This window comes from Hirundo rustica, chromosome 2, assembly GCF_015227805.2.
Source record: "Hirundo rustica isolate bHirRus1 chromosome 2, bHirRus1.pri.v3, whole genome shotgun sequence".
Taxonomy (NCBI): domain Eukaryota; kingdom Metazoa; phylum Chordata; class Aves; order Passeriformes; family Hirundinidae; genus Hirundo; species Hirundo rustica.
The window spans coordinates 106,492,544-106,518,432 of NC_053451.1; positions in this window are offsets into that span (position 1 = coordinate 106,492,544).

Genomic DNA, 25,889 nt, shown 5'->3' on the forward strand with positions numbered 1-25,889 from the left:
TGGAGCTCTGAACTATCAAGACCAAGGCAGTGGCAGAAAATGAGTGCGACTACCATGCTGCTATTTTAAAAAAAGTTTAAAAAAAGTTACCCAGAGGAATCAGGGAACCACTCATGTGCCCAGCAGAGCAGAGGATGAGATCTTTATTAATTTCAGTCATGAAGGTAAAAACCGTGGCTGGTGATGGCAAAATTAGACTTCATGAGTTATTATTTTTCTTGGATTGTAAAATGAAAATCAACTATGCAAATAATATCATAGTCTCAGGTTTCTGGGTCAAAGTTCATGACAGAGAATACATTCAACAATTTTTTTTTTGTGTACTTCTGACAATTTTTCTCTCACTCACTGTATTCTATGATGCAATCCAACATTTAATCCATCACAAACTGAGAAAGGTGGATTTATTTAAAGAAGCAAGTAGGAAGCACAAGAAACTAGACATGAGATTGCAAGCAGCATCAATCTCTTACCCGGACATGGGCTGGAAATAGTGCAAATGACTTGTGGTAAAATTGAAAATGGTCAGCGTAAAATCTGTGGCACTGAGTAAAATATTACGACACCATTTGGTTGAATCATTTGCTGGCTTGTAATATCAAGATCTGGATGAATGGAAGAGACTGCGGCTGTGCACTGGAGAAATTAATCCCCTTCAGACCTGCATGGCATTTTATAGTCTTCAGACTCATGACAGAAGGGCATGAGCTTCATTTATATCTCTGAAAACCACAAGTCATGCCAGGGGTATGGCAAGCTAAAGCATTTTTTTAGTTCAATGAAAATACAAAATTTTGCTAATTTCTTTCTGCTTATTTTAGTTCTCACTACTGAAGAAAGATTAATACAGGACCTCACTGCTGTCTTCCTAAACTCTTACTGGTCTTGGTACATCCCATGTATCATGAGCGAAACTTCCTGGCTCAGTGTCTTCAGATTTTCTAACAGATCCCATACATTGATATTAAGAGATTACAGAAGGTCAGACCCAAAGCGGACCTATTTTGTAAAAACCTGTGAACCTCTAGTGTCCCAGTACTCCCAGAAACTGGTATGTTTGTGCATAAATGAGTTCAGAACATCCTACATTCTGCACTGATATTTGCCAGTCTTAACTGTGTAATGCAAAGAAGGAACACAAATGGCTAACTGTCTTTCTACTGATCGTGGTGACATGCAAATATCCATTCTCATTTTCTCTGTCATACTTGATGTCTGTAGGTGGGCTGGCCCGGGTTTGAGAACATCCTGATGCTGGCTGGTGACTCATTTAGCAGACCACAGGGATGTGTCCTACCAAGTCATGAGTGCTTAGATGAGTAGGAGATTGTAGCAATCACAGGCTTTGACAGCAGATCTTCTCAGTGGTGGCCAAGAGCCCATCAAAACTGACAGAGACTATTGAATTCAGATCAAAATCTACCCATGCTTGTGTAACACTCATGGATAAATCTGAAGATACCTAAAGGAGTCATCAAAGCTCCAGTGCAAACACTCTAGTGAGAGTTTTACATCTTCTACTGTGGTGGTGCAAGAGTTGTTTTATTAAGTATTTTTGTAAGTTTTATAAGTTTTTTGTAATGGTTCATTCCACTGTGCCCCCCCCCCCCCCCCCCCCCCCCATGTTCTGTAATGGTTTCCCCCCTATGAGTTAGTTATATAACCAGACATTTTATGTCAGTCATTCCTCACCTGCACCTGTCCCTGTCAATCCCCCCTCTCTCCTCTTGGTTGCCATGTCTGTCACTTTGGGACCCTTCCCTGGATTCTGGAAAGGTCCAGGAAAGGCATTGAGTGATAGGCTGGTGCCTGGGGAATCCCCTCCTCCCCTCTCGTGATTCGTTTGTTCAGAAGTTGACACCCCTGTTACCAACCCCGTGTTCCCTGGTTGGCTGACCCGTTGTCACCACCCCTGGATCCTCCCCTGTTTATAAGCTGCCGCAGGGCTTTGATTTGGGCTCTCTCTGGGCAGCAGTGGTCTGAGGTGGAGCTCCTTGCCGGACTCCCCTTAATAAACTACCTTCTACCCTGCCTAAAGAGAGACGACTCTTTTTCCATCGCCGCAGTCGTGATGCCAACAGGTCCACTCGCTGGTGTGGGGAACCAAGAACTCACTGGGAGGAGGTTACTCGCCCTGCCTGTAAACCCCGACCGATCCTCACTGTGGCAGTGCAGAACTGAGCTAGCCTGCACGCCTGCCAGGCGTGAGAGACGCTGCGACATTCTACCACTGTGGTGCAGGACTGTAGAACAATTTTTTTCTCACAGCTTATAAGCACCACAAAATTCAGCAGCCTTTGGTCCCAGAATAAGCTACTACTCTTTGAATTTGTCTTTTCTACTCTAAATATGTTGCAAAATGTAAACTAAAGATTAATAGTACTTTTCCCCAGCACAAAACATCCTAACCATCCAAGCTGTCATTCTGCACATGGTGTTGTCCCAAGAGAATTAACAATTTCATACAAGTTATGCAGTCTGGTGTAAACTCATCCACCACAAGGAGAAGGATGCAGCCTCACTCTGTCATTCCCTGGTGAGTTGGCTGGACAGGCCTTGTCTCTGTCATCATTTGACACAGAAGTGTTATTGCTGTCACAAACAGGGTGCCTGGGAATGTCTATATATAGAGCAAGAGCTCTCTTGGGGATGGACATTTTTCCTGTCCTGGTTTACACCATGGCCATACTCATGAGATGTTCTCAACCATCTGAAAGCCTGAAAGAGTTGTGGCAGCACAGGGAAGTGGTGAATAATGATAAGACACATTGAGTCTGTCAAACAAAAGCAAATTTGAGTTACAGGTTGCAATTAGAAATGGCTGGCATGCAGAATAAGCCTTGCTAGCTCTTACTTGATAAGTAAACCAAACATTCAGTTATAAATCTTATTAGACTGGCAGTTGTGTCTTACTGGTGACTGAAAAAAGCTAAATGCTATTATAATGGGACCAAGTAAGACTCACTCCCAAAATATGTTTTATTACATTTTAAAATAGCTTGTATTAAGCTAAACAATGAGGGATTTAATTACTTCAAAGCCTGTTGATTCACTATGAGACAATAGTTTTTAGTACAATATTTGGCAGCTGACTCATCTCAGGATTCAGCTGGTGCCTTACATAATATAATGTGGTGATTGAGACATAGCATAAATCATGCAGGACTGAATATCTGAGAAAAATACATCCGCAGTTGTAAATAACATCATGTTGAATAGAGAAAAATCAATATCAAACCAAGTATCAGTTTCCTATTCACACATAAAGAAACCCACTGCATACACAATTACTCTTTCTGTTGTTGCTCACAAATTTCCTTGCTATTTTTTATATCAGGATTTCTTACCGACCCTGCCATCTCTCATAAATAAAACAGCTGTGTAGGCTGGTAGTTTTCACTTACCAAATTAGACTTGAGCCCCTTATATTGTTTCACATGCTGTTATAATTAGGCCCAGGAGAAAAGAAAGGCAGTTGTTTTACCTCTCTCCCCTTGTGTCATCTTATTTGTATTAAAACTGAAAAATCCCTTATAGTTGCAGAGTGTTGTTTTGTAGCAGAAACCAGCAGAGTCATTAGGCTGAACAGAGACTGACCCTTTTCCTGCTGTGCCTTGACTTTTCAGCACATATGGCATTACTCCACATTTATTATGAGTTTAAATATATGTGGTGCGTGCCTCTTGCTCTGCTTGAAACCAAATCCATTTGAACCATATGGAAGGATCCTAGAATAACAACGTGAGTTCGTCTTAGGTTGCATTCCGTAAGTGAATTTTATGCCAAAGTGTTTCTTACATGAAGAGATATGAGAAAAAAGACATAATTTTATGCTACACCAAAGGAATGCACTGTTAGGACACCTGAATCCCATGCTTTAGTTGTTTGAGCTACATTTTCATGTTAGCTGTAGGCTAAAAACCCTGGCTATCCTCTGTGTCCATGCATTGGCTCTCTGGTGCTAACCTGCAGCAAGCCTGGAAAGGGAAATGAGGGAGGGCTAGTGGGGCAAGAGGAGACCTGGAATGTGTTTAACTTCTCCCCTGCAGGCAATATGTGCCCAGCTGGACTGATTCCCATGGCTGCACACAGGCAGGGGTGTCTATCAAAGCAATCTTCATTTAATACCCTTCATTTTAGTAAAACCTGGGCCACAGTCCCGTGTAAACTCTGTGCTATTCATCCATGCATGAAGGAAGACCCATCTCTGCTGATGTATCTCCAAGACCTTCTGTAATATAAATGCATAGCAGATTAAAGAGAACAAGGAATATTAAGGAAAACAGTTTGATACGAAATCACAAATGAATTACCTTTCATTATCTGTAACATTTTTTTCAATTGCCAATAGCCTCTACTTTGCTTTACTTGTGGTATCTTCTTGCCTTTGGCAAAATCACGTAGAAAGTTAAGGAGATGCTCTGTTGGCCAAATCATGACCTCTGTCTTTGCTTTGAAGTGGCATACATTTTCTGCAAAAACAGTAATGACTCATTAACAGACTGAGATGTACACTGATGGTGGAATCCAACATGTTCATAACCCATAAAACTTGTCAAAAAAGCTTTTCCAATCTAGGTTATTTCTGGCACTATATTAATTTTCATTATCAATAGGTATTCCTGCGTCGAAGAGGACAAATTAACAAATCTACGTTTGAAAGTTTTGATGACTTCCCAAATTGGCATATGAATGTCTGTAATTTCTGATTTATGCCCTAAAGTTCAACAATCCCTCAAAATAACTAAAGTAAAAAAGTATCTGTGGTAATTTATTGTGGTCTGTGTGTTTGAAAATGCACAGGACAAAAATATTAGAACAGTCATAAGTTAATTTATTATGACTTTTTTTCAGCTACATTGTCTGACAAAATGCTCTTAAAATGAGAAAATACTACTCTTAGCTACCTTGTTTTTACTTTATCAATATGGATTAAATGTTGAAAAGTTAATATTAACGATTCCCAATGACAAAAAGTGTAACAAAAATTATTGCTATGCTTCATTGTGTTATGTCACCGAGACACACAAAGCAGTCCCACGAGACAAGAGATTTTTGCAGGGCAGAGGTCCTTCTGCGATCCAGCTCAAAGCTGAGACAGGGCGGAGAGAGAGCCTCTTTGTTTTATTTCTTACTTTTTATACATTTGTGGGTCTAGCAGAAGATTGGCTTCTGGGGTTTTCCACCCCTCAGCCAAGTGGCTAAACCAATTGTCAGTTACAATTGTTTTCAGGCTAGAAATATGCAAACAAAGGACAGAGAACGAAAAACAAAGGATTTGTTTATGTTACATCTGCGGGAAAAAGGTAGAACTGCTCTTAATATTGTACAATAACTAAAAAGATCTGACTCCATTTAAGAAAATCAAAAGGCTATAAAAAACTCAGAAAAACCAAGGTAACAGTGTTAAAATAAGAAAATGTTTTGTAATGTATTTTACTTGAACTAATTTTCTTGTGGTGGCTGTGTTTGCGAGGTAACTGTTAACATCTCAATAAGGCATTGAGGCATAGACCTTAAAAATGCAGAGCACAAAAATGTCACAATAAAGTCAGCAACAAAGATGGGTAGTTGGATTCTGTGGGAATCTCCCAGACCTGCAATTCATTCATGGTTTTTGCTGGTGAAAGAAATTAAATGTGGAAGCAGTGCCAAATGCTCTCTGATGTAAAAGGCAACAGAGAAACAAGTTCAACAAGCTCTTTCCTGGTGTATTTAAAATGTGCACAGATACCTGTAGGCTGACAAGTGTCTCCTGCAGAAGGGCCTGACACAGAGTGCCAGAGGGAGAAGCAGGTCAGTGAGCAGCCCGAGCTCAGCCTGCATTTATGGTGGTTCAACCACGCCGTGCTAAGCCTCAGGCGTTCTGTGCTCCATGGTGGCATGCATGCAGCTGAGTCAGAAAACAGGATGCACTTCATCTGCTCCGTGCCTTGTGTTCCCAGGGACAGTGTGGACAGAGCCTGAATCTAAATAAAAGCATGCTTGCTGTTAATGTTTTGGGTAAGTTCCTGAGGAAAACATGAAATATCATGTTGGAAAGAGTCTTAATATGACATCTACTAAACTGTAAGTATCAGGTGGTAATAAAGAAGTGGGACTCAGAACAAAGTGTAAAAGACAAGAGATATTGTGCATAGGAAAAGAAAAACATGATTGTTGAGAGAATGCAGAAGGAATTTTGCAATTAATGAAAAGGAACCAAAAATCATGGAAGGTTTATTGATTACATTATGATATTTGTGAAGAAAACATATTATTTGTTGTAAAATTGTGAAAAAAACAGCATCATATCTGTCTAATACCTGAAGAAATGTCAGATTTTTAGAAAAGAAAATGTCTTCTGCTAGATCAACTGCTGGAAAACAAGATTGGATTATGGATATGTGAGATCTTCATCAAAGAGAAATTTTGAATTTATTTACTTTTTTTTTTTTCCTGAAGAGAACCATTATCAATTTTTTTCTCCCTGTATAATAAAAATAGATGCTAAAAATCTTCTCGGTACTCATCAAAAGAATTTTAAGTCAGTTGAGTGGAAAAAACAACTATCTACTTCTTGGAGAAGTACTAGAAGTGAAACAGCGACATTGTGAATTGCTTTCTTTTTGAGGTCTTTTAAAAATAGATAGACAAATATTAGTCAGTCTTTCTAGTCTTATTTGGAAATTCACTTAGTGCTATGGTTGAACTCTGATTTTCAAAGACATATTCATGTGAGGGTTCCTTATTTTCTTTTCCCCTTTAACTAATAGCTGCTACTTACTGATTTCTGCAATTTTTGCTGCTATCAAAAGGAAGTTAAATGTTCAGTAAAATTTTAATGCTGCAATCTACATGCAACAATTGGAATACTGTTAAATTATTTCAGGTTGCTCCCATAAACGTGTGAAACACTGATAATTATGTGACCAAATCCATCACAGTGATAAGGTTCTTGCTGAGTGTACAGATTTTCTTGTGAAAGCCAGCCTGTTGCAAAGCAGGGAGTGAGCAGATTTTCACAATCAAATTTCCAGGTTGAAGAAATGCAAACAAACCAACAAGAAACATCACCGAGACGCGAAAAGTGAAACTTTCAACATAAAGTGAACCAATACAGTAAATTCCAGAAAAAGATGTATCATAGAAGAAAAGCCAAAGAATGAGTCAAAAAAGTAAACGTTTTATTTTATTTATTTCTTAGATAAGAGTTTCTATGTTCTCTGGGGTAGAGTGAAATGCCTGAAAGGATTTCTGTTAGTGCTTGAAGAACAGCTTCTCCATTATTTCAAGCCTCCACTCCCCAATTTTTTGTTATTTTAAAATCAAAAAATATCTTATACCGCATATATCCTGACTGATTATGAAAAGCAATCTCCAGATATTGCAGATATAACTTATAATACAAGAAACTGCATATATATATATATATATATATATATATATATATATATATATATATTTGTAAAAGAAGGAACCAAAATATGGGTTTGTAGTCATAATGAAACTCCTGCAAACTCCTGCCTCTCTTCTCTCTTTACCAGCTCAGCCTCCTGACTTTCAAGGCAGTTTTCCCTAAAGCCCAAGACTTTTTGCATGTCACAAACACAAGTGAGAAAGCTAGTGGAGAAAGACCTGTCAGAATCCCTTTTTTCTAGACCACTGTGGCATTTTCCCATGTTCCTCTGCTGAAAACAGCACGGCAGTGTTTGATATACAGATAAGGCACTGACAAACCTTACCTCTGTCTAGATAAATAATATATTATAACTTAAGGACTAAGCTTCAGCAGCAGGTACCAGCTTTACATCAGCAGGTACCGAAGACATCACAGAAATGGATGTTTGTAGCAGAATCTTCCCTTTGATCAATGTCCTTTATTCCTTGCAGTTTCAGTGCTGGTCAGGTTACCTTACTCCCTTAGCTCCATGAGAGCATGCCAGGGACACAAGCCAACTTTCAGTGAGGAAACTTCTCACCTTCACCACATGTTAATAGGATGAAGCAGACAGAATCACTGCTGACTTTTGATGGTCACACAGAATTTTGTGATTATGAACTGTGGTTCGTGCAGAATTGGACACAATGATCATCAAGGCAGGTGTGCTTCTAACCATCTTTTCCAATAAGAATCAAAAAAAAAAAAATTCCTATTTTCAGTGTCAGTGTCAATTAAAGAATAGTTTTATGTTATATACATCGCAATCACTCAAGATTATGATCTGATTATGTCAGATTGTATGGTACCCCACTGCTCATGGCTGATTAAAAACCTCATAGGCAGCTCAGACACGTATATTAGGTAGACTCAGTGTTTGCTTAACTTTCAGGAACCTCATTCAGATTTGCATGGACTGGTGTTACGTGCGCCATTCCCAGTTCTTTCTTTGACGGTTGTTGGCACTACTGCTTTGGACTCTCTGATCCTAAAGCCTGTGTTTTGGAGCCACTGAATAATAGAAGCAAGTCTGGGGTTAGAGCAGAGCCATGTGGATTCCCTGATGTGGAGAACAGACATTCTAGTTTTCATCTTGTGGCTGAGGATCAAATTGGGCATGGAGGCAGAAAGAACTCTGTTATGTGATGGGAAGTTGTATTTGATGTACATATGCTATTTTGGTTTCATCCTGTACTGCAGTTTATCTGTCTAAACCAGATGAGAGCTCCTGTTTCAACTATGGAATGAAATCTTATCTCTGCATAGAATAAAATTTAATTTCTCAGCATTTTACAATACCTGTAGTTTAAGAAGCTACTTTGCATATTTTGAATAACAACATGGTACTTTAGTGGTTTATGGTTGTTTCCAGTCATAAAGCATAATTTAAAAGTGAAATTTCATTGGGAATATTAAAGCTTAACAAATTTTTCATGGGAGAAAGAGTAGATTTTAATTTCAATTAGCTACTACTGGTGTCAACATTTTATTCACTGTAGGTTATTTTGTATTTCCTCTCATATTAGCCTGTGGTAGTGATCTCTCGGAGCAAATATATTTGTTCAGACTTACTGTAATTTCTACCTTTTATGAGAAAAATCTGGGTTATAACAAAGGCTATTGGAAACATTCTTTTCTCACTTTTCAAACCCAGAGAATTTTATACTGCTCTGTAGTGCTGCTAGAACAATGCTCCAGAGAGGCGTGAGGTGGCTTTGAGTCAATCATGCTAATTGTTTCTGTATTTTGCTAAGCTACTGCTATCTTCAGTTGCAATTAACATGACAACTGGCAAAGCACTGGGCTGGAACATTGATTATTCTAATGTTTCTCATTAGTAATCATTAATAACAAATGAATAATTAAACCGATTATCAATTAACCTCTGGCTAAGGTTTTTGACACTATTTTTTCTCTGTAGAGACTCACAGCATGTACTGTTTAACTTGCTCTGATGTTCACTTCATCTCTCTTAGAAGATAAAATTGTATTTCATTTTACTCTGAAGCAGCATGATATGTACCCTCTGCTTCATGAGCACAACAGCCACTGTGCTCTATTCATTGAGACTGCATTTGAATTCTATTTCTATAAACATTGTGTGATTTCTTAAACCTAAGTGCTTACTCACACAAGGATATAAAGCTCTACTTGAGTGGGCATGGGTACGTAGACCATAAAAAGGGTGAGGAAGGGTAGCTGATAACTTGGCAGTGGTTATGCACTGTAACCTAAGTGAAAACCTCCCAGAAAGCCTCTCTCTCTCTCTGTCCAGGACATTGGGAGGGAACATTTATATCTTACCTGTAGCACCTTTCCTGGGAAACCATTTCTGGTGAAAAACAGCTGTGATTTTGTGATGTGTGGCTTAGCCAAATGAATTTTGCTTAGTAAAAAGACTCAGCTCCCTATAATTTGCTATTCTCACATATACAGCTAAGGCTATAGAAATATCATGGTGGTCCACACTGCTTATTTTTATGAATAAAATGTAACCGGGGTACATCTGCAAAGGCTAAATACAGTTGAAAGCAGGGGGAGGGGCAGGGGGTAAAGATTACTTGTGGTTTATTACATTTTTTGCCTCTTATCACTGGTATTCCTGATGCTTACATCCTCTGCAAGTGGTATGAACACCTTAGTAAGCACATATATATTCATGCTTACAGTTTTCTGGCTAGAGTTAGGAGCTTATATTTCCTGGAGTAAAGACCTGTATTTAATAACCCACAAATGACAAGCTGCCTACACGATCAGACCCCAGCTTTCATCTGTTCTCCTATTAAGGATAATCTTCAGGAAGGTGACAGCCACCTGGGAAGACAGATGTGGAGTGGGAGAGAGAGCTCACTGTGCCACTGAACACCTGGGGTGCACCAGAGCACCCTTAAGACAGATCTGCCTTCTGTCAACCCAAAACAATCTCTGTGAACAGAACTGTGTGGCACAAGCCAATGACTGCTCTGAACTACACCCTGCTCCTCCTGCCCTAAGGGATAGTAGGAATTCAGGCTATTCCCAAGTATACCCTTCCATTGGTTTCAGAAGGGATTGATGACAAATGAGAATTTTCTAATGTTTGTCTGGTACACACCTATTATACCAGATTATTATCTTGGACCTAAGTATTAAGGCTTTTGAGGAGTTTTGAAAAAGAAGAACAAATCAATCTTCAGCCAGGATCTAAATGTTGAAACTGAGAAGACAGCTGTCAGAGAGAAATACTGATTTGTTAAGCTGCTCTGCATGGCTGAGTTTGAAATGTCAGTAGAAAACTGTTCCTCTTTTCTGCTCATGGATGAGGAGGAAGCAATAAGATGATGATCTGCTACTGAGTCACCACTGCTGGGAAGATAGTACAGTGAGTAAGGAACTTAAATTTCTCTTCAGAAGCAGTGCTGACTTCTTTACACAACCAACAGGCACTGCCCAAAGTGACTGGGCTTTGGGAAAATGGATGAGTCCTGAAATTTTTTAAATCTCCAACAAGAATTCAAGATTTAGGTCCTTGAAGATATTAGAAAGAGGACTGCAAAACTGCCCCACTTTATAGGAATGAAATGCTCCTGTGTAGCATTGCTACATGTGGCACTTAGGGGCATAGCTTAGTGGACTTGGCAGAGCAGGGTTTATGAGTGAATATAATAATCTTAGAGGACTTTTCCAGCCAAAGATTCTGTGATTCTGTGATTCAGATGCAAACCAGCATAGAGAAACTGGCCATTTCACTTGCCATTTCTAAAGACTCAAGCAAACAAAAAAAGAAAGAAGTTTTGCCCATTTTCGAATCTATTATGCCTAAGAAACATGAATCAAACTCCTGTAACTACAAACATATGCAGAGCCACAGGCTTTACTTTGTCAGAGAAAACTGAGAATCAATGCTAACTGGTGCACAGTTCTTCAGGTTGTAAAATGCCTGATGTCTGAGGCTCTTTTGTATCCTTAACACTTCTTTTTTATCAGAGAGTACAGAGAGTAAAATACAAACTCCTGAACATATTTAACCTGAATACTGAATTAAAAAAAAAATTAATGACCTCTATTTTCTTCAGGAAGGGAGAAATTTTTTTACTAGAAATTCCTCGTTTCTAAATTTGGTTAAATTACCGTACTCTTTTTCTGATAGGTGTTAGGGCTCTTTTGCATCTCTGCTTTAAGATATGAATCAATACTGCTCATGTAAAAGTGCTTTTTCTTTAAAAGTACTCACTGACTAATTTACATGAGATATTTCAGGCTGAGGAATTTTTATGAGGAATCTGTTAAGCTTTGTGCTGACATTTGATTAATCACTTGTTTTTAACAAGAATATTGGCTAATTCTGTCAATGTGACAACAGATGTGGTCAAATATCAATGACACTGTTGGTGCAAAAAACTCTTAAATCATTTCATGATCAAGAGAAAGAAATGAGTATATCTAAAACCATATTACTTCCATCTAAACCAGACATACAATGAGTGAAATATGGTCAGATGGTTCATTTTGCAATACATTTTATTTTCTTTGTTGTATAGGAACTTTAAGACACATACAGGAAATTGATCTACAGAATAGGTCTATAGAATCTGAAGTTCCTGGCATGTAATAGGATCATAATGTCTCTAATTGGGCAGACTGTGAGTATCTGCTTTTGAACAGAGTTCAGGAGGCCAAATGTTATTATACCTGAATAGAAATGACTGTGTCCCATTTTGAAAAAGTGTAAATGGCTACAGAGCATGCAAGGTAGACCTGGCACACTTTATTCATACGTCTCTCCTGCTCAGCCAGCTTGTAGTCATTTTGATTCATTGCTTTTAGTAATCTTCAGTATTTCAATCTTTGTAGCCACCCCAGGAATACAGCTCAGATTGCCTTCAGTTCTGTGTTTAATGTGAAGGCCTTAACAGGATGCCATGCATCATTACAGTGACACGAGACCCTCCGGAAATGTAACGTGATGCGTTTTGCTTGCAGACATGGTTAAAGAGTCTATAACTGAGATGAAGCACAAAAGAAAGATAAGAACAGTCATTCTGTCTGTCCCTCCAAATGATGTTTAAACAGAAAAAAAAAAATTGCTGATATTGTGAAAGGAATTGATTTGCTTCCTTACAGCTCTGAGGACTGAGTTGAGCGACTAAAAGCCTGTATCAAGGCAGCACTAAGAACACACTGATGGGGAACACAGGAGTGTGGAATTTTCTTTTTCTTTTCTTACCCTTTCCCTACCCTCTCTCTCATGCATAGGCACACATACTACCTCCTCTATCTTTTCCTCTATCTCCTCTTTCCTCCTTTTAAGTTCTTCCTGCCATTCCACCCACTTTATTCCTATTATACAGCCAAGGCAGGAAAAGAGAGAATTAACATAGGTCCCACTAATGTATTAAATGTATTAAAACTCAGTTGATACAGAACTCAATAATGAGAACAGTAAACAGAACTTCTTCCCAGAAGGTGAAATCTCAACTTTCAGCTGAAGCAAAGATAAAATAAAGTAAATAACTACCTTCCCTTGATTAGCTAAGAGCAAATTCTTGGTGCTGTTGTACTTTTATGCAGGTTTTGGCTGCAAGATACTAATGATATTCTTGAATTGGACATAAAATAAACACCTTCTGCATATTTTATTTTAAATATTTGAGAGTGATATTTGAGCAAAAGTAACACTGAAGATGTGAAGTATCAGCAAAGTCCTATAAGAGTATCTTTCTTTCTGAGGACATTAATAGAAAGCTTTAGTGTGTGCATTGCATGTTGCATAAAATTACAAAAATTCCAGTAAGATAAAACATTTTGTCCTCACGCTGATGTAGAAGATGAAGGTTCCATCTGGGGCCTCAGGTGACCCCTTATACTGGCTCTGTAAAGGTGTAGAGTGTTTCAGAAATTATGTAGAAGAGTATAAGGGTGGATCACATTCTGCTTAGTGATTCTTCAAGGGTCAAAGGATCAAATGTTTACTTTGCAATTGGGCCTTTCAGCTGGAGATGGGTGGCAGGTTCAGAGTCATGTGCTTGGATCAGGAGGGAGATACTGCTTCTATCTGTGCTCTCACCAACAGCCGTACTGTAGAATATAAAATTTTAGCTTTGCTTTCCTATCTTGTACTTCAAAATGGTTTTTGACTTATTTTATATTCACTGATATTCCTATAAATTAGGATCTTTAATTTTCCCTGCATCTTAAGTCCAGAGCATCTTTGTGTTCTGGTGAAGGGGTATCTACTGCTGATTTTAATGCTTTCTTAAAAGGTTGGCTACCATATAAATTTTCTCATTGCAGTACTTTAGAACAGGAGAAAAGAAAAAAAAATAAAGGAATGCTTTCATTTCCTTGGACACTTCAAATATTCTTTTTGCTCTTTTCCAATAGCATTGACCATAACGTTGCATAAACTGAGTTCCCACAGTTTCAGATTTCCAACTTCATTCCAAGTTTTCTACAGCAGCAGAGATCAACTAACACTGTTATGAACTTGTACGAGCTCATTCCAGCTCAATGAACTTAGCAGGACTGCATGGCATACTTTGTTTCTTCTGGACTTCGTCAAGGATTGTCCATGTGTTCAGGGATTTTCATGCACGTGAGGTTACAGAACAAGAACCTCTTCTTTTCTACAGGCTCCATTCTTTAACACTCATGAGTCTTCTGTTAAAATAAAGCTAGGAAAAAAAGGTGCATTTTTTCAGAACACTTCACAGTCTGATGAAGATATATTTGACAAAATTACATAGTTAATGCTATAAAAGCATTATTGCAGACAAGTTTTAGTCTTAGAAGAGCAATGCAAAGGAAATTTGTGTCTTCCTGAGGGATGTCTTCAGAAATAGAATGGGAAAATGGGGATTTCATACATACTCATTAGATATTTTTACAGTCATGACATAGATAATTGAAGAAATTTAAACAGCAGTCTTCATAAGCACATTTGGAAGGAACAATTACAGGTAATTCTTACCTGCTTTTATCTAGTACCTCCTGATGTACGTAAATTCTTCACTTAGACTTGGCAGAGTAGCTCTACAGATGAATAAGGAATATGAAGGATATCCAGGCTATGACTTGGATCTAGTGACTAGCATTTAACTTTTTTCCCTTCTACCACTTCCTTTTCTCCACCCTTTTCCCCCTCAAATGGTTAAGTTTTGCCAGTTATAACACTTGAATTATGTCTATTTCCCATTATGAAGATGATCTGACAGATATCCTTTATTTCAGCAGACCTAATGTCTGACACCAAGTGCCTTGCAGCACAAAATGTGTGCTGCTCTTAGCATTCACTGAAATGGAAGGGCCAACACAGGCAGAAAATCTCTGCTGGGAGCTCAGGAATCTGAGCTGTGTGCCCATGCCACACATCGTGTTCATGCTGAGGTCCTGTGGAAAGCCCAGCAGTTGTGCAGCTTTGCAAGGTGATGCTGCAGAGGAAGGCAGATCTTCCTGCCCTGCATCAGAGCATTTACCTTTTCTATCCTGCTGAACCTTCCCATCTATGTAAATGAAATGAAAACAAGTACTGATGTGGGGCTTGAGGCTATTAAATTTCAAAAATAAAATAATTTAAACTCCCCCACATTTAATACTACTTGACAGTGGGAAAAGAATGGATTTTTAGGATACCTAAAGGAAGTAATAGGTGGAAGAGAAAAATTATATGTTCCAGCCTGTCTAGCAGTGCATATTTGACATCATTTTCAGTCTCATTTTATAAGGACCAAAATTCAATGCAGGTAACTTTCACTGCTTTTATTCCAATGAGAGAGATCTGCAGGGAGCTCAGTGCTGTAGAATCAACAAAAATAAACATTGTGAAATGTTACGTCTGGCCTGCAAGCAGAATTTTGTATGTACTGTGGGCATTTGTACCACAGGTTTGGAGACTCCCATGTGTGTTTCAGCACAACTGAAAAAAGAGAAGCAGCCTCAGTGTCTTATATAGTATGGTATGGGGCTTTCCTGTCAGACTAAAATTCATCTACACCATCAAAAGTTTTTTCTACTTTCTGCAAAAAAGCTTTGGATACCATCGTGGTTTGACGCTGGCCCAACGCCAGGCACTCATGAGAGTCACTCACTCATCCTCCTCTGCCTCAGCTGGGCAAAGGAGGGAAAAGGAAAAAACAGTTAACAAAGGCTTCATGAGTGAGGTAAGGACTGGAAAAAATATTTCAAGGGCAAAACAGGTTCAACTTTAGTTACAAAGTGAAATTTATTTCTAGCAGAATCAGAGGAGGATAATGAGAAGTAAAACGAGCCCTTAAAACACCTTTTCCCCCCAGTCCCTCCCTCCTTCCCACCGACAGTGCAGGGAGCCAGGTCGTGGGGGTTTGGTCAGTTCATCACCGAGATTTTCTTCCACTGCTCCAGGAGAGGAGTCCTTCCCCTGTGGGGCCGTGGGTCCCTCCCACAGGACACAGCTCTCTGTGAAGTTCCCTGGTGTGGGTCCACTCCCACGAGCAGCATCCAAACTGCACCTGCTGCAGTGTGGGTCCCTCCCACAGGCACACGGCTCTCCCAAAACTGCTGTGATGTGGATCTCTCTTCCCATGGGGTGCAGTGCTCCAAGGACACGCTGCTCCAGCCTGGGAGCAGGGCCTTCTGTCTCCACTGGATATTCCACGGGATCACAGCCTCATCCAGGCATCCACCTGCTCTGGCATGGGCACCTCCCCATGGGCTGTAGGTGGATCTCTGCATCCCTGTGGATCCCCATGAACTGTGGATGGATCTCTGCATCCCCTGTGGATCCCCATGGGCTGTGGGTGGATCTCTGCATCTCTGTGGATCCCCACGGGCTGTGGGTGGATTTCTGCATCCCCCGTGGATCCCCGGAGGCTGCAGGGGCACAGCTGCTCCACCATGGTCTCACCATGGCCTGCAGAAGAATCTTGGCTCCAGTGCCTGGAGCACCTCCTGCCCCTCCTTCTGCACTGACCTTGGTGTCTCCCTGTTGTTCCCCTCACATGTTCTCACCTACTCCTCTTCTCTGACTAGAAGCAAAACCTCATGATTTTGTTTTGATTTTGTTCTTAAATATGTCATCACAGAGGCGTTGCCAGCCTCTCTCATCAGCCCAGTTTTGCCCAGCAGCATGTCCATCCTCAGAGCCATCAGAGATTGGCTCTGCTGGACATGCTGGGAAGTTCCAGCATTTTCTCATGGGAGGCATCTTTGTGGCCCCCCTGCTACCCAATACAGGCCATGCCAAATCAATACAGATATGTAACAGAAAACTCACTAAAACACATTCTTCCCCCCAACCCCCAAAAAAACCCCAACAAAAACAAAGACCCCAAAACTGTATATGTCTAAATCCTTAGAGAAAGAGGTAGGTTAAATGAAAAGTCATGAAGATTTTATGCAGGCTTTGCTAGTGTCATGGCTAAAGCCAGTCTGGGATCCACTTGGATTACTCCCCATGAGTTAGGTATCTAGAGACAGAAGTTCCTTGAGAAAAGGAAATAAAAGAGATGTTGAACCACTTAAATTAATTGATGTTGTATTTAATTTTCTAATATTACTTTCTATCATGTATGCCAGTTTCCCTTCAACCAAGGGAAACGACAAGGAAAAAATAGGAAAAAAAAGTACTTCTTTCTTAGTTATTTTCTAGGTAGGTTTTTTTAACGGATTCATTTAAGTGTTAACATATTTATTGCAACTTGATACATGATCTAAGCCTCACAAGTAAAACAGAGTAACTTTATTTCATGATCTCTCCTGATCAAGATGAGACAATCAAAATTGATTAAGTTTCAGGATTAATATCAATCCCATTCCTAGCTGTCACATACACACTGACTCTGAGAAAGCATGTTCCACACTAGACTAGAAAAGAAATTAGGGAAATACAGAATATTCTGCTTTTCTATCATATATGACTGCAGCCATTTTTAGAATATTTAGTGAAACACATCAAATACTCTGTGAAACAAACAGCTCTTCTTAAAACTTGCATATTTTCTATCCTATGCCTATTCCCTGTACAATTATGCTTGAACAAAATTTTGAAAACAAATTTCATCTGGTAAGAAGCAGATGACTCATGATTTTTAGAGTGTATTGTAATGAACTATAAGAGAATGTATTACTGTATGTCATAATAGACACCTCTCAACCTACATTGTCACCTACCCTAAATTATTGTAATTTTAATGAAAACAAAACTTCTCTGTAACGTTAACAGCAATACTAAAGCACATGCAGAAGCACAGCAAATCTGATAAAGCTGTAAAAGCATCCTGCAACCTGCAGTGAAAATAATTGCACTGGCCCATTTGCAACATGGATCAATGCCATAATTGAATTGGGAGAAAAAATTGTTGTTAGGCTGGGTAATATTAGATTAAAAATATAGAGATCCTTGCAAAGGAGGAAGCCTTTGGAGGTAATTAAAGAATGTGCAGACGACATGAAGTGTTTTTCTCATGGCTTGCAATAACAACATTGGCTCTGATTTAGTAATCTCATGAGATTGCCTATTCATGCTCTTTATATGGGTACCATCACCCTTCAAATTTCATTAAAAAAAAAAAAAAAAGGCAAAGCACACAAAGCTTCAGCAATTTGGGTACTGCATTTCAGTGTGAGTTCTGTTCTGGAGTGACTTTATGATGCTTGTATCCCCAACTGTCTGGTCTGTTTATGCTGGATATTAAGTTCTGCACCTTTAAGGCTGGTTCCAAGAGTGAAGAGGAGAGAAGAAGTGCAGAGTTTGTTTGCAGAAACTGCTCTCGCTTCTCTGCATTCTCTCTCACAGGCTGTGTCTTCTGCAGCATGGACAGGGGGCGGGAGCTCTCCTCCGCTTTTAGTTAACTTTTAGCTAGCTGAAGCAGAGAAGTTCCCTGGCCTGCAGCTTTTCTTTTTCTTGGAACTGTTCAAACCTGCTCTGAACTGAAAACCCAAAAAAACCACTGGGAGCCCACACCTGTGGCCCCCCCAGGGCCAGGACAGGGCATTTTCCAGCGGCGGAGGGACTGATAAGAGACTGAGCAAGCTGAGCTACACGCCACAAAAAGGACTTTCTGAATTTGCCATATCTTCAGAACAGTGAGAGGTTTTATTGTTTAATATTATTCTATTTTTATGCTCGTGAATACTTTGCTTGTTAAATAAACAGTTTTTTCCACTTTTCTCCAAGGAAATCTTTTTCCAGCTCTGAGATCCTCAGCACAATCAACATGCTGCAGCAAGTCCAGAGGAGGGTCACAAAGATATTTAGACCTCGTGTATAGGCTGAGAGAATGAAGCCTGGAAAAGAGAAGACTTCAGGTGACCTGACTGCAGCCATACAGGACCTGAAAGCAAACTATGAAAAAGATAAAGAGGAACTTTGTACAAGAACATGTAGTCACAGGAGAAGGGGGGTGGATCAAACCTAAAAGAGAGTAGGTTTAGATTAGGTATTTGGAGGAAGTCAGTTCTTTGCAGTGTAGCTGGTGAGACAGTGGCACAGGTTGCCCAGAGAAGCTTTGGGCACCGCATGCAAGGTCACACTGGATGGAGCTCTGAGAACCTGGCCTCCCCATGGCAAGGGAGTTGGTACGAGATAATCTTTAAAGTCCTTTCCAACCCAAATCATTCTATGATTCTATGACTCTGTGATCTTCCACTCACATCAATAAATAAATTAAGCTTTTGGGACATTGAGGAAAAGCTACAGCTTCTGGAAATAAGCTTTTAAAATTTAACAAGAATATACAATCTACTAATCCAGCTGCAGCATCTACTTTAATATAAAAACTTTACAAGAGCTTCTTAAATTTAAATAAATCATCCTCTTATGAAAATCATGCACAAATCATGATCTAAAAAATTTACCAATTTTTTTACCTGCATAGAAAATATCTATAATCCTCCCTTTCTAAAAAGATGGCTTGCTGCTATTTTTGAGGGCCTGAAAAATGTTTTGCTAAATGGTAGCAAGACACATTTTTCCTGAACATATACTCACTTTGTCTTTAGAAATATTCAGAGAATAATTGCTTGTGAGATCCCTCAAGTGCCAATTTCAAGGCTAATCATGAGCTGTGCAATAGTATAAATATCAAGAACACAAATTTATGGCTGAAGCAATATGTCTGAATTGTTCCTTCTCTATTCTAATTTTGCACATTGTTTTCAATTTTCAAGTGGAATTTTAGGTTTTTTTATAAAATCTGTCTGAGTTGAAAGAAGCAGCAATATCTCTTTACGGGATGCGCTATTGGGAGCTACTTAACTAGCAAAAACTGTTTAAAAGCTCTAGTCTTCCTCTACTTTGTATTTCCTGAAAGCGGTGCCACTTCCGATTCCCATCTCCCAAAGCCTTTTGAATTCCTCATTTCTTACATATAAAGGAGAATGTATGTGCTACTCAGAACATTAGCCCTACATAAAAAAACACATTAAAAATGTAATAATGTATTTTGTTCTTTCATTCTTTAGCCTTTTTGCAATCAATAATTTTTAATAAAAAGCTCGCTCCAATCTTTTTAATTTTTTTTCTTTAATTTCAGGTACCAACCACACTCTTTCTGATCACAGATGTTTGAGGTATATGCTACCATCTCATAAGGAAGATAAAAAGCTTATGTGAAGGGGTTGAGATAGCTAATGCTTGAATCCTGTAAGAATTATTGTTCCTGACAAATATTTGTTGTGTTAGCAATTTTCCTGCTATTTTGAGTTCTGTTTTTTCTGCCTTCTTTTTAGGCCCTACCTGATTTTCCCTTTAATTGTCCTGTATAATCTATGTTACAGGAAAATGCCCTAAATTAGAGTTTTATAGACATCAGAAATTACTACCTCTCTTCAGTTTCATTGCATCCATATATTTCACTTCAACATTGTGGCAGATTGTTTTTTATCTTTGTTCTGATTTTTTTTTTTTTTTTTAAATAATCAAAGGACAGACAGGCTGGAGATTACCTGCCAGAGAAAGACATATTTACTGAATGTAGAGTAAAAACAGAAGCCAACCTTTTTGCCTTAGGGAAGTAGGGAAAGGTGTTCTGGAGTTCTCCCTTCTGGCTCCTAGTTTTGGGCTCTGTTGGCCTGGACTATGCCTCCTCCTTTCCTGTCTCCCCAGTGGGGCCTGAATTACTTTCCTGTTCAAGGAACTCTCCTCCCTCTTTCCACACCAGACCTACTCATACAGTAGTTATGAGTAAAAGAGGAAAACCTAAGCTCCAATGAAGGTGCTTAAAGGCATTTACTCAGGTTGCAAAAGGGCAAATGTTAAATGCTTTAGAAGGTCAAGAGTAAGAAAACCCAAAGGTGTGAATCCTGCTTACTTTTGTGAACAAAGCTCCTTCTGTGCATGTGTGAGAGTAAACAGGGAGCCAGATAGAACACAGAGTAGTATGAAATAAAATTTTATTTTAATGTGTCTGCCAAAAGTGAGGCATGGGATAGGGAAATGGAGACTGTTGAGTATATTACTTGGCTGAGAAATGGAGAGGGTTTTTGGACAGGGAATTCAGTCCTTCAAAATATGTATTTCAGAACCCAGTGGAAATGAAAAGGCCATGCTCTGCAGATTTCCTGTCACAGATGATAGCTGGCTCCTGATGGGAATTCATTCCCGGTGGGAAAATTGGTCAGTTAGAGTGGAGAGGAGTGCCAGGAAGCTAGTCAGCAATACCATATATTTTAGGACAACGCATGTAAGAGAACCAGCTTCCAGTTTAAACAAACAAGGTAATTAAAGGAAAAACAGTACCAAAGCTGCTTTAGGTCCGAAACTTCTCCCTATGAGGAGCAGCTGAGGGACCTGAGTGTTTAGCCTGGAGTAAAGAGGCTCGAGATAGATGTAGATAACCATTGTTATCTATAACTGAAAGGTGGTGGTAGGGATTTTTTTTTTTTTAAAGTTATTTATATATTTTTCATATATTTTTCATATATTTTTAGCCTTGACAAGTTTTATAATATAATTGTATGGTTTCTAGTGCTTTCCCTGCCTTTTCTCACAAAGAGCTAACCCTTACTAACACATTCTTGAAATTCTGTTTAGTCTTGTTCTTAAGAAGAGAATTCCTGACAAGAACATCTATTTCCCCTCAGAACTTAAGAAGCATAACAAGAAATGGAGCAAAGAAGCCCTGAAGCAACTCCAAGGGGCAGATCCAAGGGTGGATTACTGGGGCAATTGATCTTCTATTGGATATACCTGCCAGATGTACTGATTAATTAACCTTAAAAATATTGTAAAAATTCTTTATCATGCATGTGCAGAGACACATTTGTGCACCTTAAATCTTTCATTAAAAATTGCTTTTTTATCTTACCACTTTAACACTGTTGCAAGTTTTGTCTCTTGAATGCAGGCAACAGCAGCAAGGAAGGAATCCGCCTCTTCTTCCAGGAAACAGTAACAAGACAAGAGGAAATAACCTCAAGATATATATACCAGGGAGAGCTCAGGCTGGACATCAGAAAGAAATTCTTTACTCTAAGGGTAGTTAGGCATTGGAATGGGCTGCCCTGGAAGTGCTCAAGAAATGACTACACATGGTTCTCAGTGCTATGGTTTAGTTGACATGAAGGTGTTTGGACAAAGGCTGGACTCAATAATCTTGGAAGACTTTTCCAACCTTAATGATTTTATGATACCTCCATCCCTTCTGTTTTTTGGTTTTATTTAAGGCTTATTTCAATGGAGCTACAAGTGCCCCATTCCTCCTTTGTTTTCATTTAATGCTTGTTCCTAAAACAAAGTGTTTTGATACATGTCATGAAGACTTAAATCATATTTCCATTTACATTGAGAACTTGTGACAAAAGAATACATTTTATGAAATATTTAAAGTTATTTAAAAAAAAACATTGAGTAGGCAAATAGTAATAAATACAAAATATGTAAAAGGAACTATCAAGTAATTTCTGCAAAGTCAGGTCTGAAGGCAGGTAATTACAGTCTTGAAAAAGACACAGGAGAGGTTAAAGTACCGGGTGTCTCTTCTCACTGTCTCTTAAGAATTAATGTACAAAAGAAATCTGGAAGTTTATTTTAATAGCATGTTTTGGATAACTTCTTATAAACTATATATGGCCTGCATGGTGCACTATATCATTAAGCTGTAGTATTTTACAGCACAGATATTTTTTGCAAGAGCCAACCTGCAATTTAATCATGACGACTGTACTTCATTCTTACTATATAAATACATTCTTTATGAAACATTCAATTCTAATTTAGAATTTTAACAGGGCTGATTAAACACACACTGAAGTCAACAAATAAAAATCTTTGTCTGCAAGCACCAGACTTTACTGCCAGTTTAGGTAAAAATGTTTAAATCAAATAACATTTTTTATATGTATGTTATGTTATGTTATGTTATGTTATGTTATGTTATGTTATGTTATGTTATGTTATGTTTGTTATTTAGGACCACTCCACATCTTTTGAAACAATGTTGTGAAGAGACAACACATTTTTTGAAAGAGGGAATATGCATCAGGGAGGGTCTCATATGACACATCTTTAGATGAACTGCTAGAAAAATAAAATGACAGTCCATAAATAGAAGCTGGCATGCTGCAGCAGAATAATTATTCTTCCCTTTGGTATTCTGGACAAAGAAGACAAAGCCAATTCAATCTGCACTACACTGCATTATGGCATATTACATCCATTATTCCAAATAAGCTTGATTAAAATGTAATTAATGTGATGTTTACTTTCTATTAATGTTTCATGAATAAGATATTTTATATTGTGTACTGGTACATTGTTTTTGTTTGCAATGTGTGTCACAAATATACTTGATCAGTTTTATTGTATTTATTTAAATTTGTTCCTCTTCCTACTTATACTGGTAAGTAAATTTTATGTTCTTACCTTCATTATTTGAGATCCAACATCTCTGACCCATCTCAGAGAAAAGATGAGTCCAGGAAGGCGAGTGTTCTCCAAGAAGGAAATCTTAAAGGCTCAGGAGCAGGCCATCCATAGTCTAGAAAAAAAGATGTGTGGGAAGACTGGCCCAGCTGGTCACCAGGGTGTTCCCCAGGGCTCAGTACTGGGTCTTGTCCTGCTTAAAATCTTTATCAATGATCCGGATGAGAGGATCAAGGGGAGTGGGACAGAAAGAGAAAAGCAGGGCACATATTAAAGGCCTGACAGAATCACAGAATTATGGAATGCTTTGGGTGGAAGGGACCTCTAAAGGTCCTATAGTCCAAACCCATGCCATGGGCAGGGTTATCTTTCACCTGGATCAGAAGTCCGGGTAGATGATGTGGTTGATAAGATCCTGCATCTACTGATTGACAAATACAAGGATGGCAGAGAACTCTGAAAACACAGAAGTGCACGTGCTGAGCTTGTGGTATTTGAGAAGCGCACAAGAGTGGCTTAGTTTGTAATCAATATGTGTTGTCATTTATTTAAATACTTCACTGACCTCTAGTACTATAATGTTAAAATATTTAATCTACATTAAAAAAAAGAAAAAAAAGTTTATACAAAGACCACCATAAAGTACAGAACTATAATTCAGGCAAAACAATCTTCCATGTATTCAGATATATACATATGAGAGGATTTAGAATGTTTATTTGACTAGTTCTTTTTGCTTATAGTGAAGACTCCATGTAGGTAAGGTAAGATCTTTAAAGCTAATTTTGGGAGGCCCAAAAATAGATTTTCCAACCATTACAAATTCCAATATTTTGTATAATTTAGTGCCATAAATCATTCTCACATACAATTTGTAACCCTGACCTTGCAGTTGTTTTATTTTCCTTTTTATCCAAAGTATCTGAGGCCATATGATGTAAGAAAATGATGACTCAAAAATTGTAAAGTCTAGCATAGCAAAATAATTCCGCTAATTTATCCTCATTTGGGAAAACTTTTATATAAAAGTATGCCTCAGGATTTGTCCATGGTCCCTGTACAATCATCTGTCATGAAGGTCAGAAAACCAAAATATATTCTGTTCTTGGTACAATCCAAAGGAAAAAAAGGAAAAACCTTAATATTTTAAAGATATTTAGTCCATTTGGAAATGTTCTGTACAAATGCCCCTCCTAGATGAGTAATGCCTTGTAATAATATCTCTCCATCTCAAATATGTATTAATTATCACATACAGCAATTTCAAAGCTTTTTCTGTATCCTTTGATAAATGCTGACTCTTGACAGTTGAATTAGGAAGTGCTTTGCTAAAAATTAGCTGGTTTTAAGAAGTGAGTTTTCTGATAAACTGATCATTCCATTATTATGCTCTTCCTCTGCCTCCCACTTAATTCTCTTGTGACCATTGATTTACATCAAAAATGTGTGGATGCTTCAGAATTCTCATCTTATACCTATGACTGGTATACCTAGTCATACAACCTAGACCAGATAACTCATGAGAGATGAAATTCCATTACCTGAGAAACAGAACAGAAGAGTATTACTATGCTGTAGTTCTACCAGGGCTACATCATGATGACACCCAGACCTAAAGGACATGGCAGATGGTGAAGGCAGTTGTGTTAATGCACTGGGTGTGGGTGTCTGTGTAAAGCAAAATTCAATTCAAATATTAAATACATTGATTGCTCAGTGCTTTAAAAATGCTTTACACAAAAGAATCAGGTATTTAGATATGATCAGTTGTTGATGGCAAATGAACTGTTCATAGCTGATGTGATTTATGTTGTCTGGCAAATCAAAACCTACATTTGATGTTGAATACATTTTTGTCCTTGCCCTTTCAGCAGCATAATTGGAGAATACTTAAATGTCAATTTACACTTAAATATAAGTCTGAACATTTACAGTCATCTCATTTCATGCTTATTTGGCTTGGAAAAAAATTTATTTGCTATGAAGCTTGAAAAATGGTCTAACAATACATAGAAACTTTTTATAAACTGGATATAAAAAATTAGCCTTTGAACAAGAATGAATATTTTTGCTTTTAAATGAAACTATGCCTATAAAATTAGTTGCCAGTGAGGTCCTCAAGTCAGTGATCATTGCATCTCCTTGTTGGAGAATGATGAGTTTGTTCAAGGGTTTGTAATTCCAACTTGAGATCACATCAAGGAAACTTGATTGAAAACATCACTGCTGACCTTCTTTATCAAAGTATTCTGTGGAGGAAGACAATTTAAAGAACATAAGATACACAGAGCATCTTTAAATGCTGGACAAAACTGAAATAACCTGTCTCAGATTTTGCTGTTAAAGAAACAAAATAGAAGGAGCAAAATGCCTTTTGGTTTCTTGACTGATAAGAGCAATATTCACTTTTGCTGTGGTGGTGGAGAAGGGATCTGTGGCAGAGTGGTAAGCAGAGAGGTAAGACTGCGAGTGGAGATCTTCTCCCTCGCTGTCTTAAGTTGTGCAAACTTCCCACTCTAAGAAATAACTCTAAAGCACGGGACTTTCCTGAAACACCACCCAGGAGAACTAAATTTGTTTCCCTGACTCCTCAGATGGCTGATGGACAAATGAAAGGAGAGCTCTGAGGAAGGCTGAGTAAAGTTGAGTGTT